Source organism: Lactuca serriola, chromosome 8 (genome assembly GCF_051521515.1).
Source record: "Lactuca serriola cultivar US96UC23 chromosome 8, Lser_US96UC23_V15, whole genome shotgun sequence".
NCBI lineage: Eukaryota > Viridiplantae > Streptophyta > Magnoliopsida > Asterales > Asteraceae > Lactuca > Lactuca serriola.
This window is the reverse complement of record NC_136415.1, coordinates 39,430,303-39,447,945: the sequence shown is the minus strand read 5'-3', so window position 1 is coordinate 39,447,945 and position 17,643 is coordinate 39,430,303.

The following is a 17,643-nucleotide window of genomic DNA, read 5'->3' as shown; positions in this document are numbered from 1 at the left end:
ATCATCTTCATGAGGAAAACTTTTTCCAAAATATTTGGGAAGACCATAGTTGTCAGAACTAGACATCTACAAGGGAGAAATTCAAGTTATTTGATTTAAGTCTTTAATATAACACCCAAATGAACTATTAAGGCTAGAACCCGACATAATAATTTACAATTTGGAAGAGGGATGTCGTAATCCAATTGCAAACTATTTGTCGGTTGGTAAATGACGATTTACCAATTCCACCATGAAAATGAAAATTTTTAAACGAATTAGGTTTTAAATGAAACTCCTAGATCTTTTAAGATTCATTGAACTTTTAATGGCATATTTAATTTCGATTATACCTTTCAAGTTTGTGATTGGGATACCGAGGTTCACAAACGAGGTGTGAATAACCATGCAAATTAGCTTGGTACTCTCGAAGTCATTTATCACCTAATCAATGTGTCGGTTAACCATACACACTCCATTGATCTATGACAAACTACAAGCTACTCATTTCCATCCTTCATTAGTCCCATATTAATGTGCCAGTTAACCACACACGCTCCACTAACGACCAACAAGGTACAATGTGCAATTTCATGGATTAGCACCAAATTCACATTTTTCCTAAGTAACTAAGATTAGGAATTTATAAAACATTTAGTTACTTGGTATTTCATTATACTTATAACGGAAGTTTGTGTCCTATCTTACCCATTCGGCTAACGACCCTCCACTAGTTATGGGTGCGGTGGGTAAGAGTGGATACTCAATGGCGGTTATTTTACAGGTCGCTTCCTTAAACACTCCTTATAGACCAGCTTCATTAATGATGCCTACTAACAGTAAGACTGACCTTTTACTTATACATATAATATATTAGACTTTTAATATTATATAGTATAAGGGTGTATTTTACACATTTAAAATACTTGGTGGTTTAATCTATTAATAAATTAGACTTTTAATTTCATTAAATTTAAACCATATGATTATGGATGTATTAATTTTCTATTTTAATTAAACATTTAATTAATTTAATAAAATCCATAAAGGTATCATTTGCACTATTCAAAAACATCAAAGTTCTAAATATAAAAAATTCAAAATTAAAACTATGTAATTAATTTTTAAGTTATGAAACCAAGAGTTGCACATTTTGAATCCTTTTCAATTACTAGGGTTCTAGAATTTAATGTTTCATAAATGAAACTTTTCAAATTCCAAAACTTGAGGGCAAGTTTTGAATCTCTTCAAAACCTTTTGAATTCCAAAACTTGAGGGCAAGTTTTGAAACTCTTTAAAACCATTTAGATCAAATTTTAAACTAAGAAAATAATCATATAATTTTATTTTTTACCAATTTGACTTAATTGAATTCATATAGCAAGATAATTTCAAGTCAAACAATACAAATAATTAGTTTATCATATAAACTAGTAATTTTCTTAGAATTTTGACAATTTATCATTTGATTAGATGAGGATAGTCACTATCATATCGGAAAAAAAAAAACAGATTTTATGATATAAATCAGTTTATGGCAATGATCCTAATCCAATTCTTTTCAAAAACCCTGAAAACCAGCCAACAGAGGATCCTACTTGTTGAGTTCATGGCATGGACTCGACGAGTTCTTCACCATATGATCTAACTCGTCGAGTTCCCTTATGGGACTCGACGAGTCCAACAGTCCGTGGCCAAAAAAATCACATTTTTTCAGCTTTGAAAATCAAACAATTGCATCAATGTAACATAAAACACCCTAGGCTTTAATACCACTGATGGGTTTTGAGCACTATAACATCCATATGGTGCACATATAACCCTAATGCTTTGGATCTAAGTTTTCTCAAGTTATACACGCAATAAAATTATCCAAAGCATGAAACCTACAACTAGCATACAACTTTGATATTTGAAACACAAAAAACTAGTTAGATAAATACCTATTTGTTGTAGCTTGTAAAACTTGACCTTTCAAGAGCTTAGCACCACAAATGTGATGCCTAAAATGAGTCACAAACACCACCAACAATGGAGGATAATGAAAGAGAGGCTAGGAGGCACACAAAACAGCTAGGGTTCTTCTTGGAACTCTTAGGGGCCTTTTATGTGATGCTAAGGGTTATATTTATAGTGTGGAATTCCTAGGGTTTCACTTGTTAACCCTAATTCACTTCCTTGGGCCTTTAGTGCAATAATCCATATGGTAAGTCTTTTGGACTAACTCTTCATGGACACCCACATAAAATTAGTCCATCCTAATCAAATTGGATCATTAGCTCAAACTATGTGTATTACTGATTTACTTAATCAATCCCCGTTAATTTAATAAGTCTCTTTTGATCACTAAATTAATTCCAAATTAATTCTTGACCAATATCAATTAATTAATATGATTTCTCAATTAATATACTATTCTTATAATATATTAATAAATCACAAATGATCTCTTTCTCAAATATCCATCCTATCAAATTGCTCCGGTGAAGGCAACCCAAAAGGAGCATGCTACTATCAGGGCAAGTACATACCAATTAAAGTTATGGGCTTAGACACCTAATCCAACAAATATATCATAAGGTATGGTTTATTATGTCATGTACATCTTCTTGGACCAAAAGGGTTTTTTTTGTCTTATATGGATTGATATGTTTTATAAGTTATAAAAATTAGAAGAGTTTTTATAGAAAAACTAGCTTCTTCTTTTTATAAAATATTCAAGGAGACAATAAAGGGAAAAGAATACATGCTTGCATTTATTTAATCATAAAGCCATGTTCTTACAATTGTATCATTTTGTTGCTATATGTATGGTGTATTAAAGCATCAAGACTCAATGGGTAAGGACTTGGATTAAGATGATTAGAAGGCTTGCATGTATTTCTTCTTTTACTAGCTAATAGCCACCAAATTTTGTGCTTCCTATCTCAATATTCTCTCTACTTTTTGTCTCTTAAAGTGTTAAGAACACAAATTGAAGATGATACTTGAATAATCTCTTTGAAGACAAACTAGTTTCTTTGTCTTAAAAGCTTAAGAGATTCTTTTATTACAAGAAGAAGAGTAGCATCTTATCAAGTTGATTTATTGTTGGTGGATATCTCTAGAGAACTTCTACCATGAAGTTTCATGCCATACTTCATCAACTTTCAATCTCCCATGAGAATCAAAGTCTTCAAAGGATGTAACACTATTCTTTCTATGGTTGTTTTTATCTTTCTAAGTCATGCAAAAGATCTTTGGTGGGTTAAAATGGTTTTAGTTTTATTCAACAATTTTAAAGCTTCCGTTGCCATTTTTACCGTTTGTGAAACCGGATTTTTGAATAAAAACCCAACGATTGGTATCAGAGACATTTTGCAAGATTAGTTAGATTTTTTGTTAAGTTGATGAAATCTTTGTTTTTGGAAAACATGGATGATTTTCTTTTTGCAAAAAAAATTCATACATATTTTCTATGACAACTTTAAAATGTTTATAATTGTTATTCTTGACCAAAAGTTTACATGCATCTTTTTGGTCATAAAAGTTGTCTTGTAAAAACAAAGAGTTGTTTTATATAATGTTGAGTATATAAATGTGTATGATATGCATAAACTTGCCATGGACCTTTGTGTTGTTGCATGTGTTGATTTATTTAAAATGGTTGTAACTATTTATTTATTCATATGGTATGTAATAATTAAATAGATGGTTTTCATTTGTTAATTTTTGTAAGTAATAGATTAGTTTTCGAAATAGTTTATTTTTATAAAAATGTAATAAGAATAAAGATGGTGGCCATTTTGAAGATATAAAATTGTTTTTATTAAAGTTTCTCAAACTTTATAAAATTATTTTTATAAACTTGCTACAAGGTGTTGAAGCAAGTGGGATCACATGAAGACATTCATAAAAAGGGTCCCTTATGTCCCTTTAGTAATGAACTTGATATTTTTGTGATGACTCACAAAAGTATTACTACTTTATGGCTTGGTTTATACACATATGTTATAATTGTTATGCATGTTTGTGTTGTTTATATTTATGTTATTATTATATTATGGTTAATAAACTAGTTTTCAAATGATAAATAATATTCTGAACATAAATAAACATTACAACTAGTTTGGTTGTAATGAAATTTAACCTTTTTAACATAAGATGCTAAAAATAGTTTTAAAATAAAACAAACTTTATCGTTAAAACTAATAACTGGTAAAATTTCGGGGTTAAAATTATATAAGTTTAAAGTTGAGATTTATAAACTTATCAAACTCCAAAACCTTATTATATAAAAGAAAGCTTTATCAAAAGGTTTCCAAATGTTCTAAAGCGCTCAAACGGTATAACTTAATATTCGTTATTAATTTAAAACTTTGATCGCGTCAATTATATAAAATCGGGTTTTATATATAGAACATTGTTAAAAATGTGATTTTATAGGAAATAAGATTTTTAAAGTATACCGTGGTTTATTGAATGCATGCAATAACCATGATATAATATGTTTTTTAAACTAGAATTATAAAAACATCAAAGACCCCTTACAAACCTTAAATTTATGCTATCCTTTTTAAAGAACACACGCACGTCTCTTGTATGCACTAGTGAGATAAAGGATACCCAACCGCTTAGTGTTATCTTTTGATGAACGAGGTGTTTTTGCGATTTCTATAACCAAGTTATAGGCCGATTACACAAGTTTTTCAAATTGGATGATTTGATCGGAAATCTCTTGTGATAAAGGATACCTAAACAAGAGAGTTTCGAGACATAGATGGGATCAAACATGTCTAATTAAAATTGTTATTAGCGACCCCATAAATCTAGGAATTATATGGTGAAACATAATTGATAATCGATATCTACCGGGTTGAGTTCAAATGGATGAGATAAATGATACCTAACCATTTATTTGTTGTGCAACTTGGATCCTAAACTTTGATAATTAATGTTTTTAGAAACTAAAAGGGTATTAATTATTAAAGATTAAATATTGAAAATACTAAATGAATTTTGTTAAAATTTTATAGATATATAATTCACTCTCATAACCATGAATTGTCATTTTTTTAAATGACTTAATGAAATAATAACATTCAATAGATACAACTTCAATGAATGAGTTTATGCCTTAAGAGACAATGTCGTGAGAGATGTGAAATTGTATACACTTAAATTTCCTATTCCTAAGCAAATTGCTTTAAGCAATAGACTGAATATGCTACCTAGTAAATGCATCATAGTGATGCTGAAGATGCTTCTAACATCATACTAGGAACAATTATTCATGACTTCTAGGAAGTTTTGGATAATATATATATATATATATATATATATATATATATATATATATATATATATATAATAGGTTAAGCAATATTCCAATAAATATAGTGATATTTTGTTGGAATAGTGTAAGGCTAAAAGAATCACCTTGTGTGATCTAAGAGACCCATGTTTTATGAACTAAACATCTTTAAGCCCAAGAAATCCAATAAGGGCCACATAGATGGATCTTGTTTCTTTTGTGAAGAAACTGGACACTGGCAGAGGAACTACTCCTCTTTTCTAGAAAGAAAGTTTGGATGAGATTAGTACTTCAGGTATCTACTGGATAAAACTCATACTTTTCGTATAACACTCAAGTACTTGGTACTTAAATGTTAATTTAATATTTGTAAGTTGATTGCAGATATTTATAAAAGAGTAACTAGCTGAGCACAAGCAAATTGGAACTACACTCTCGAAGTTTAGTTTATTATTTATGCTTAGAACATAAATTGCTTGTAATATAAAACAATGTTTGTTTTGGAACAATGCATGTTTTAAATTTAGCATGTCTAAATATTCATGTCTCAGTTATTTATTTAAATGTTTGATTATTTACTAGATCGTTTTTCATAACGATAATACTCATATTCTAAAATGATTGACTTCTATTTCTGAGACTAGATCTCTTAATAGAATTACAAAGTAAATATGAACATTTTAAAAATAAAATTAAGTTTTATATGCAAGCACTTTTGACTTAAACTTGTTTTAAATCAAACTTATCCATGACATTATTATCTTTATTATGTAAATGAAATCCACATATTCCAACTTTAAGAAATGGATATTTGAAGGCAAATAATATAGTTTATTTGACATATGTGAATGTTATTTATATATAAAAGATTCCTAATAATATTTTTACTAAAGTGTAGAGAAACTAATTATTGAGGAACTATACACCTTGGTGTATGACTTCCTTTCTAATGAATGTCAATGATTAAGCACAACGTACAACCCAGTAATACCATCTAAACCTTGCGTGATGATAAATGGTGAATGAAACTGTACTTGATATAGGTTACTTTCTAATCGGTAAAAATGTCCTCATTTTAACATTTTTGGGATTATACTTTAATCACTATTAATTGTATCTAGAATACAAACACCAACTAATTACATAAGTGCAGAATATTCTAAAAATGGCATTTAGATTATTATATAGAAACCTACCAAGAATAAGTTCCTTTAGTCCTCTGAAAGTTGAGTTAGCAGAAAGCAAGCTTCTAATGACAAAGCAAGTGGGAGACACATGGAAGTTGAAGTTGTTCAAGAACCATAGCCTGGTGTAACAATTGTTGGCACTAGTTTTAACAAGAAATTGTTAAACATGAATAATAGCCATTCATAAACACAAATTGTTCACAATAATGGTAGAAATCATCTATGACTTTAGAAATGTGGAATGTCTCATTGATGAGTTCTTGATGGTTTCTAGTTAAACCATCAACTATCAAAATGCTATATCAGATCTTGGATCTGACAAATGACTTAGAGTCATGAACATTGGGATGTAATCCATGTTTAACAATTAAGTATGGGCTTGATTAATCTTCCTCTCTATAGCAATGCTAGAAGGAGTAAGAGATTCTTCTAGAAAAAATATATACTTGGATATATATATATATATATACACATTTAGTAATACTTGTTATATAAAGATTTTTTCATACTCATGTCATTGACTATGGTCCTTATCATACTCATGACATTTATTATGATCAAACCTTTTCACAAGTAGCTATGATTAGATCAACAAGGATATTATTTAATATAACTTCATATTATTAATATGAGATATAGCAAATAGATTTCAAAAAAGACCACTTTTCTTAATATAAATCTACTATAAGATATCTATATAGTGTAGCTTGGAGGTTTTCTTAATCCATGTTATCCTAACCAGATGTGTAAGGTTTAAGATCCAATTGTGGATATAAAGCAACCATCTCAAGGTTGGAATAGTCATTTTAATATAAAGATGCAAGGTATGTTTTTATATCAAAATGAAAGGAACACGTGTGTTTACTAAGAACTAGTGGGAGGATAGTGATATTCCTAATCCTGTATGAATGATACATATTTAATCATTTGAAATGGCATTCCGACTATGCAAGGTCGTTTTCACCTTGACTCGGAAAGTATTTCTAAAATGAAAGACTTTGGAATGACAAGATACATTCTTGGAAAGTAAAATCTATAGAAATAGATAAATATGAATGTTGAAAGTTTTAAACTCTTTTCATGAATTAAAAATATCTTGAATGAGGTCAAGATACAACATTCATTTGGATGATTCTTTTCATTGTTACATGACACCCTTTTGAGTTTGTCTCAAAGGACCTAGCACATAGGTTTGAGCTAGATGAAATGATTTATATTTTGTTTGCTTCGAAAGTGAATCTATTATTTATGTCATATCATGAGATACAAAACTGAGTACATGGTTAAGTCACTAGATGACTGCGAGAACATTTTAAGCGTACTTACGAAGAGCTAAGAGAATGTATAGGAGATAATTAGTTGATGGTTTTAGCCATAAGAACATCCTATGTGCTCATGCAAACCCTAAAGCTTGGATCTAGGTTTCTCTATTGTACATGCAATGTATCTAAGATTTACAATCTTAGATCTAACATATTATAAACTGAAATTAGGGTTTAGAGAATTACCTTTGATTGTTATGTAGAAATAACAATCTCAATTCCTCCTTACAATGACTTTAGAAAGCTTAGAGTCACAATTGTCACTCCTCTAATGGCTTACAAACACCAAGAGCAAGAGGATGAAGAATAAGGAGAGGGGAGGCTGCCAAAACGTGTGGAAACCCTAAGGAACAAGTTCACCATGTTTTTGAGTCTCAAGGGTTCTTTAAATAGTGAGGCTATTAGGGTTATCTAACAAGGAAACCCTAATTTGGATGCTTAAGCCCTAAGCAACCCATGGACTCCTTCCTTAAAGGCCTAGGACGATTTCTAATGGGTTTCCCCATAGAATTCATCCACCCCTATAATATGGAGTCTATTAGCTCAATATTCACCTATCACACAATTGACAGTTCTAGTCCCTTAAGTTTAATTAATGTCTTTTAGCCACAAACTTAATTCTTATTAATTCTTGACTAATATTATTATGATATCTCATTTAATATATTATTCTCATAATATATTAATAAATCATAATTAATCCTCTCTCTCCATAATTCATCCTATCTATTTGTTTTGGTGAAGGCAACCCAAAAGGACCATGCACCATCGGGTCAAGTACATACCAAAATAGTTATGGACTTAGACACTAATCCAACAGTCTCCCACTTGGATAAGTCTAATAACTATTCTGCGTATGACTTCAGATCCTAATCTGCAATCGTATACGCATGTCCTTTAGATAAGGGATCATATATTCCTCCATTCTAGATATAGTATAGATATGAGATGTGAACTTAATCACTCTCTCTATACTATTTCCCGACTTCCGATTTACGACGACTGACAACAGACTACAATTGATCACATCAAATTAGTCCCGGCTTGGCCAAGTGCTTAGGTGCCATCACTAAATAATCGAGGGGCCCCAAAGATATCTCTTTTATCTTACTTTGGATAAAAGGAACGGATAAACTTTGACTCAATGCTCGCTTGCACTCACTTACCGAATCACACACAACAATATGTTTTATAGCACCGAGTTACTGGCGCGTTTACATATTATCAATGTGCAACCGAATCGTAAGATACAACTTACACATCTTGGTTTCAATAATATAAGATATTATCGTCTCACCAATCACTCGTGATAAATCCATGAAGTGATCAAAGTGAGCGTGGGTTTAATCCAATGCTCAAATCATATTCATAAGCACTCATGAATGTTGCAGCAAACATTTGCTTATGTCTAATACACTTTAGACAATCCACACACCAATTCATGACAGTCTTTATTCATACCTACTTCCAACATATGAACGACTGTGGCCCGTTCGAATAATTTGACTGTTCTTAACCAATTAAATTATTCAGGAAGTCAAAACATGCAAAGTGAAACATAAGAATAATACTAATCCCATATGGCTTCAAACCTTTGAGTATAAATAAAAACCTTTTATTTATCACCATATCGATTACTCATTATTTGTTGTTTCGGGTAATCAACTTCTTACTTGAATTATTACTACACTTGTCCCATGCTCTTAGCATGCACACAATGCTTACCTATGGTTCTTACTTTGTGAAATAGATCAAATGAACACATTTCCAATCATACTCATTTCACAATTCCTAATCCTTTTCACAAGTGAAAGAATATCAAATTCTTGCCACTTATAGAATATGCTAGATTCTAACATTTTATGCAATGATCCTTTCGTAATGCCATAGCACAAAAGTCATAATGACTATTGCCAATTAAATTACAAAGTCCTCTATTTGAGATTGTTACAATACAATTCCATAGACATGATGTCTCTCACTCAAAGTACATTCCTTTGAACATCCTTTTGCATAAAATTTCTAATCTAGACATAGATTTTCAATATCCAACTCCTAATATGGAAACATTTCCATATTTTCCATATGACAATTCATTCTTAATAGAATCTTATCTATTCATAATAATGTCGATATGGTCCATCCAATATCATACTTCCAACTACTCACAAGCGACCAATCCTCAGCGAGCTTTGGATTGTCCTTTGATAGTTGTTTAATTATCTTAGTCAAAACCGATTCTTGTCCTTTTTCCCTCTAAATGCACTAGACATTTGGAAAATTTTAGAATGGTCAAATATTATAGCATTTGCAATCGATCCTTTACCCGAAGCGTATGGGAAACGATGCATAATGTTCTTACATAAAGATACGATACTTTATCAATCTTTTGCCATAATATTTTATGTGTCACGTTCTCATAATTCGAACTATGAAGAGAGATGCCATAATCATAATTGAAAATTGAGAACGCACTATGTATCCTTGACTAAATTTATTAACATTCCACAACCTAAGCCTTTAGATTTGAAATGAAGCATAATATTCTCTCCCTTAATTATAGCAAGACAATTATTCAATCCTTACAACTTGGCAAAGTATAACTCTTGTTTTCTATAATTAATATTGCTAACTTGCAATACTTACCATAATAATCATACAAGCACAACATTTATGCTCCGACTATGATGATTATTATCACATAAGCATAACTCTTATGCTCCCACTAGCTTTGACATGTATTTAGAAACAGCTTAACTTCCAGAAAACAATTCCTATTGAATTTCTTAAGTTCATATTTCTAATGCTTTGATAATCCTTTATCTAAGATTATACACCTTTGCCTTAGATAGCTCATATGTGTGTCTAAACAATTCAGACTAATTGCCAAATCTCACAATTCGAATCATGGAAAGGGATACCGTAACTATAATTGAATTCAAGAATCTAATTTTCACAATCACTATCTTCTTAAAATCTTTCTTAGTGAAAGCATTTCCTCACAGTCATCTTCATGAAGGAGGGAATCTTATGACACTTAGATTTTAATGGTGTATGTGTTCCTATCCAAACTCATATGGACCGAACTTTCTCAATCTTGATTTCTTGCCTTATGGTAACACGAGTGCTCACCATGTCTTCCAAGTAGTTAAGCAACTCACCCTTTCCTATCATTGTACTTTTCATTGATTAAGGTGCCTGCCTTTTATGCGTTCAAATGAGAACTCATAGAACTCATATGCATAATTAACTCGATTGGAACAGCACAGAAACAAGATAGTGTCAACACGATAGGTTGTAAACCTCAAGTCGTGTGCTAGTGATGTTCGATAAGGTTTATTTTGATTTGTTCTTGAAGCCTTTCAATACCATTAAGACTCTCACTGGCTCCTTGACATATAAGATTCTCTTGTCAATAAACATTTCCTGACAAACAAATATTCAAGAGTTAGTGTAGCTTTTATCAAGACGAAACACTTCATAAATTGGTCCTAGTTGGTCTTTGTCTTATCCAAGACATCACAACTTTCCAATTTTAAATGTGCAAGAATAAGAAAACCTTTTCAAATTCCACATTTGATGAATGTTATAAACCTTCTTAAGACTTGTCACTCAATGTCACAATCTTAACTCTAAGACTTGTTTTGGAACGAAGTATGATTGACTTTTGATTCAACTATTTCTTCAATTCTTGATTCCTATTCTCAGACATACAATTGTACTAAGACTCACTTAGAGGATCAATTGAGATATTGTTCTTAATCATTAAGACCTATCATAAAACATAATAAAAGGTACTCACCCTTCTTCTTAGAATAGAGAAACTTTTATCTTTCTGCCTACTTGATTCATCTTATTGTTCTGCTATTGATTTAAACTCTTTCAATCAATTCAAAATTCCACTTAATCTTATAAGTATAATCATATTTACTAAACCTTTAGTAAATCATGACGAATATCTTTGTTACTTTTGTGGTGGACTTGATCAACACACAACTTTGTGTACTCGATCTCCTAGTCCTTCACTTGACACTTTGTCAACGAATTAGTCTAATTTCCAAATATGAAATTTCTCATTCATCATGCAACCAAGTTGCATGATTCCAAGTTTCTGTCCAATTGAAACTTGGCGATGAGAAACTTTCCATGTTTGGTAAATTCTTGACATTTCCATAAATAGCATAATTAAGAATCTAATCCATTATTGCTAATAATAGAAACTTTCAAACATCAATTTTTCATACATGCCATTGCAAGGATAATATAAAATCAAAATTTATTTTATTGCGGAAAAATTTGTCCTTACAATGCAATTCATTGAAAAACTATGCTAATACATATTTCTTAGCAATCTTATTATAACTTTAAGTAGTAGCTCAAGAATCTAATCTTCAAGGAGTGCGATCGAAATCCATTTCTTCACGATTAAATTCCGCTCACTTCTTTCCTTAAGATTCCTCTTTTTTCTTCGATCCTACAAAACATCAATTGTAATCTTATCACATTGTGTATTAAGAATCTAGAATAGGAACTTAAAAGAGTTAGTTAATGGATTTTACCTAAAGCAAAGTCATACGTTTTGACTCTCCCATCTCTTAGATCTTTTAGGTAAATAGGCAGCTTCGTCTCCAATGCCCCTTCTCTTGGCAATAAAAGAAAATTGACTCTTTTGGAACAGCACACGAAACTACTTCTGACTTTTCCTCTCTCTTATGATCAAACTTTTCGATCATGGCATGTCTTTTGTTGCCATTTCCTATATCCATAGAGGTCTAGAAGGCAGATTCACCTATCAACTTTGCTTTTCCATTGCGCCAAACCATTGCTGATTCAGCAACAATAAGCATATAGGTGAGATCTATAAGGGTCATGTCGTGGTTCATCACATTGATGGGTTTTAGGTAAAACAAATAAACTAGAAAAAAATTCCTAAGTTCACATGCAACCTACTTTGGATCTATGTTTTATCTATTGAACATACAACTTTGAATTGCAAAACAAGAACCCTAGAGGAGAGAGGCTATAATCGAAATTTAAAACTAGTGTTTAGTAATTACATACCTTTCAATTGTTATAGTAAACAATTGATAATTCCCTTGATCTTGATCTTGATCTTCTTGGAAGCTTAGCACCACAAGTGTAATGCCTCTAATGGAATCACACCCAAACTAGCAAGAAGGAAAGTAGAGGAGAGAGGGGAGAGGGAGTATGCAAAATTCCGGCCCTTAGGGTTTCTTCAAGAGAAAAGAGTGGCCAAAACATGAACCAGGAGGCTCCTTATATAGCTGAGGGATCTAGGGTTTAGGGAAAACCCTAGTTATCCTTTGCTTAGGGCCTAAGCAAACCCAAGGGCCTTATCCAAGCCCCTATGGACGAAATTATTAGGGTTTCCCCTAAAGATTTCGTCCACCCTTATCCAAGGGGGTTCTAGAGCCTTCCACTCAACTATTAGATAATTGCAAACTAGTCCCTGCACCTTATAATTAATTCTTTTAACCCCAAAATTAATTCTAATTAATTTCTGGCTAACAATTAATTAAACAAAATGATTTCTTATTAATATATTAATCTTTTAACATATTAATAAATTCATTTATATTAATTTATTAATCTTATAATAAATTAATATCTCTCCTTTCATAATTTCCTTGTCTGGTTGCTAGGTTTGAGGGCAACCCAAAAGGACTGTGCTGCTATCAATTCAAGTACATACCAATTATAGTTATGGGCTTAGACACCTAATCCAACAGTCTCCCACTTGGATAAGTTTGTAACTATAATTGCTAGTATGCCTTCTAAATTTGACCAGCAAATTGTAGCTTCCAAAAAGCTGCTGTCGAACTCTGACCCAGTCAGTTACGCGTCCTAAGATAAGTGATCATATAATCCTTCGTTCTGCTAGATATCCCTAGACAAAAGACATGGAATGCAATCAACCTCTTTGTCCAGAATCTATGTTTCCCGATTCCTGATTAGTGATGATGTAGGACTTCTAATTGAACACATCAATTTAGTCCTGGCTGGGCCCAGCACATAAGTCAACACCAAATCATCGAGGGGCCCACAGATATCGCTTTTCCCGTTAGGGCAAAAGGAACGAATAAACATTGACTCATATGCTTGTATCTTTTACTCATCAAACCATACATGATAATACGTTTTATAACACCAAGTTACTGATGCGTTTTCGTATCACCAATGCATAGCCGACTTGCAAATCACAACTCATATATCTCTGTTTCAAGATTATAAGATATTATCGTCTCAGTATTACTCGTGATGAATTCCATGAAGTAATACTCTAAGCGATGGTTTATCCAATACTCAAATCTCAATTTCTGAGTACTCATGAACATTGCAGCGAATACATTGTCATGTCTATCCTTAGACAATCTACAATCCAGTTCATGACAGTCTTGATTCACTACCTACTTCCAAAAGTACGAGCGACTGTGGAGTTTGAATAATCTTATTATTCGGGAAGTAAAACATGCAAAAATGAAACACAATAATAAATAATTGACAAAAGGTAGAACCCAAACTTATAAATAATACTTTATTATTTAATCACCAAAAGTCAATTACATTTACTTTGTTACAAGTTTCAGAAAACTAATCTAACTACTAAAACTAATATCATCTTTCAGTCCTATGCTCCGAGCATGCTGAATATGCTTAGCCCTACTCAGACCCTTTGTGAGGGGATCTGTTGGGTTATCTTCAGATGACACCTTCTTCACTATAAGATGGCCTTCTTCTACTCTATGTCTGATGAAATGGTACTTTCTGTCGATATGTCTGGTTTTACCATGATCTCTCGGTTCCTTTGTCAAGGCAACCGCTCCTTCATTATCGCAGAAAAGTTCCATAGGCTCCTGGATGGTTGGAACAACTCCGAGATCCCCGATGAAGTTCCTCAACCAAGCTGCTTCTTTCGACGCTTCACTTGCTGCTATGTACTCTGATTCACAAGTAGAATCAGCCACCGTATCTTGCTTGGAACTCTTCCAAGTAACCGCTCCTCCATTTAATAAGAATACCTAGCCTGACTGAGAATGAAAGTTATCTCTATCCGTCTAAAAGCTGGCATCACTGTAACTATCTACTCTCAAAGTATCATTTCCACCAAGTACAAGGACCCAATCCTTCGTTCTTCACAAATACTTGAGTATATTCTTCATGGCTATCCAATGAGCTCTACCTGGGTTTCCCTGATAGCGACTGACCATGCTCAAAGCAAATGCCACATCAGGGCGAGTACATGTCATAGCGTACATGATCGATCCGACAGCGGAAGCATAAGGTACACGACTCATGTCATCTATTTCCTCATCTGTACTCGGGCATTGAGTCCTACTCAATTTGGTGTTGCTCTGGATAGGTAGCTCTCCCTTCTTGGAATTTTCCATACTAAACCTCTTTAGTACCTTATCCAAGTATGTGCTCTGACTAAGTCCAATTAGTCTCTTCTTTCTATCTCTCAATATTCTAATCCCAAGAATATAGGCGGCTTCTCCTAGGTCTTTCATGGCAAAACACTTTCCAAGCCAAGACTTAACTTCATTCAAGGTTGGAACGTCGTTGCCAATGAGTAATATGTCATCGACATATAACACCAGAAAAGTTACTATACTCCCACTAGCCTTGATATACACACAAAACTCATCTTCACTTCTAGAGAAACCAAACTCTTTGACTTTCTTAAGGAAGCAAAGATTCCAGCTGCGAGATGCTTGTTTCAATCCATAAATGGATTTCTCAAGCTTGCATACTCTATTAGGAAACTTTGCATCAACAAAACCCTCTGGCTGACTCATGTAAACATCCTCAGCCAACTTCCCGTTAAGGAAGGCAGTCTTGACATCCATCTGCCAGATTTCATAGTCATTAAAGGCAGCTATGGCGAGCAATATCCTAATAGATTTAATCTTAGCCACCGGCGAAAAAGTCTCATCATAGTCAACCCCTGGGGTTTGAGTGAAACCTTTTGCAACCAGTCGAGCCTTGAACGTATGCACATTCCCATCCATGTATGTCTTCTTCTTGAAGATCCATTTGCACCCAACTGTCTTCCGACCTGGTGCACTATCAACCAAATTCCAAACTTGGTTGTCATACATGGACTTAATCTCGCTGTCACTTATGAATGTGTCACCATTTGAAGTAATATGAAAACCATACAACTCAGGTGGCACACTCACCCTAGTGGATCTTCGAAGAGGTAATGATTTATCAACCGGTTCAACAGGAACTGTTTCCTCTGGTTGAGTGCTAGTGTCATATAAGGTTCCTTCATTGGTTGACTCTTGAATCTCTTCAAGGTCAATGGTACTCCCACTGTCCTCTTTGAATATGAGCTCTCTTTCCAGAAAGACTCCTCTTCGAGCTACAAACACCACGTTTTCACTAGGTCTGTAGAACAAATATCCAAAAGACTGCTTTGGGTAACCAATGAAAACACATTTCTCACTTTTAGCTGCTAGCTTGTCGTGAGTCTCTCATCTTACGAAAGCTTCACAACCCCAGACTTTAATATGTGCTAACGAGGGAACTTTCCATGTCCACATTTCGTGAGGTGTTTTGGCAATCTTCTTTGTAGGGACAAGATTGAGGATGTGGGCGGCTGTCTCTAAAGCATACCCCCAGAAGTGAATAGGAAGCGAGGCACGACTCATCATAGAACGAACCATGTCTAACAAGGTTCGATTACGCCTCTCAGCTACACCATTTAACTGTGGTGTCCTAGGACGAGTCAATTGTGAGACTATCCCACATTCTTTCAGATAGTCGTTGAACTCGGTACTAAGATACTCCCCGCCTCTATCGGATCTAAGTATCTTGATCTTTTTGCCCAATTGATTTTCGACTTCATGCTTAAACTCTTTGAACTTTTCAAAGGTTTCTGACTTATGTTTGATCAAGTAGATGTAACCATATCTGCTATAATCGTCAGTGAAAGTCACATAGAATCGATTAGCATCCCTTGTGGTTGATCTGAAGGGCCCACACACATCTGTGTGTATGAGATCCAACAGACCTTCACCTCTTTCACAAGACCCTGTGAATGGTGATTTTGTCATCTTTCCCAAAAGACAAGATTCACACATATCATCTGATTTTAGGTCAAATGATTCCAACACTCCATCCTTTTGGAGTTGGGCTATGCGTTTCTTGTTAATGTGTCCAAGACGACAATGCCACAAGCATGCCTTGTCTACACTATTAGACAAGTCAATATTAAGTACACTATTTCCTAAGCTATCAACACAAGTCACTGTTTCATACACACCATCACAAGGTAAAGCTTCAAACACAAAAACACCATTCTTATAAACAGAAATTGAACCATTCAAATCATTAAAAGAATATTTAAAACCTTGTCTGAACAATGCATGAAATGAAATAATGTTTCTCGTCATCTCAGACGAATAGCAACAATTTATTAAGTCTAATCTAACATCATTACTAAGCAATAGTTGATAAACTCCGATCTTGGTCACTGGTGAAGACTTTCTATTCCCCATGATCAAGTTTATCCTCCCATGCTCTATCTCCTCACTTTCCTTTAGCCCCTGCAAATCAGAACAGATATGAAAACCACATCCTGTATCAAGGACCCATGAACGAGAAGATAATGAGTTATTAGCAGAAATAGTGTAAATACCTGCCGAGGATGGCTTCACTTTGCCATCCTTGATATCTTGCAGATATTATGGGCAAGATCTCTTCCAATGCCCCTTTTGATTGCAGTAAAAGCAAATGGCCTCTTTTGGATCAGAAACATGGGGAGTGGAACCATTGGGCTTAGCCTTCGGGCCATTACTAGATGACACAGCTTGAGCCTTGCTCTTCCAGTTTTGCT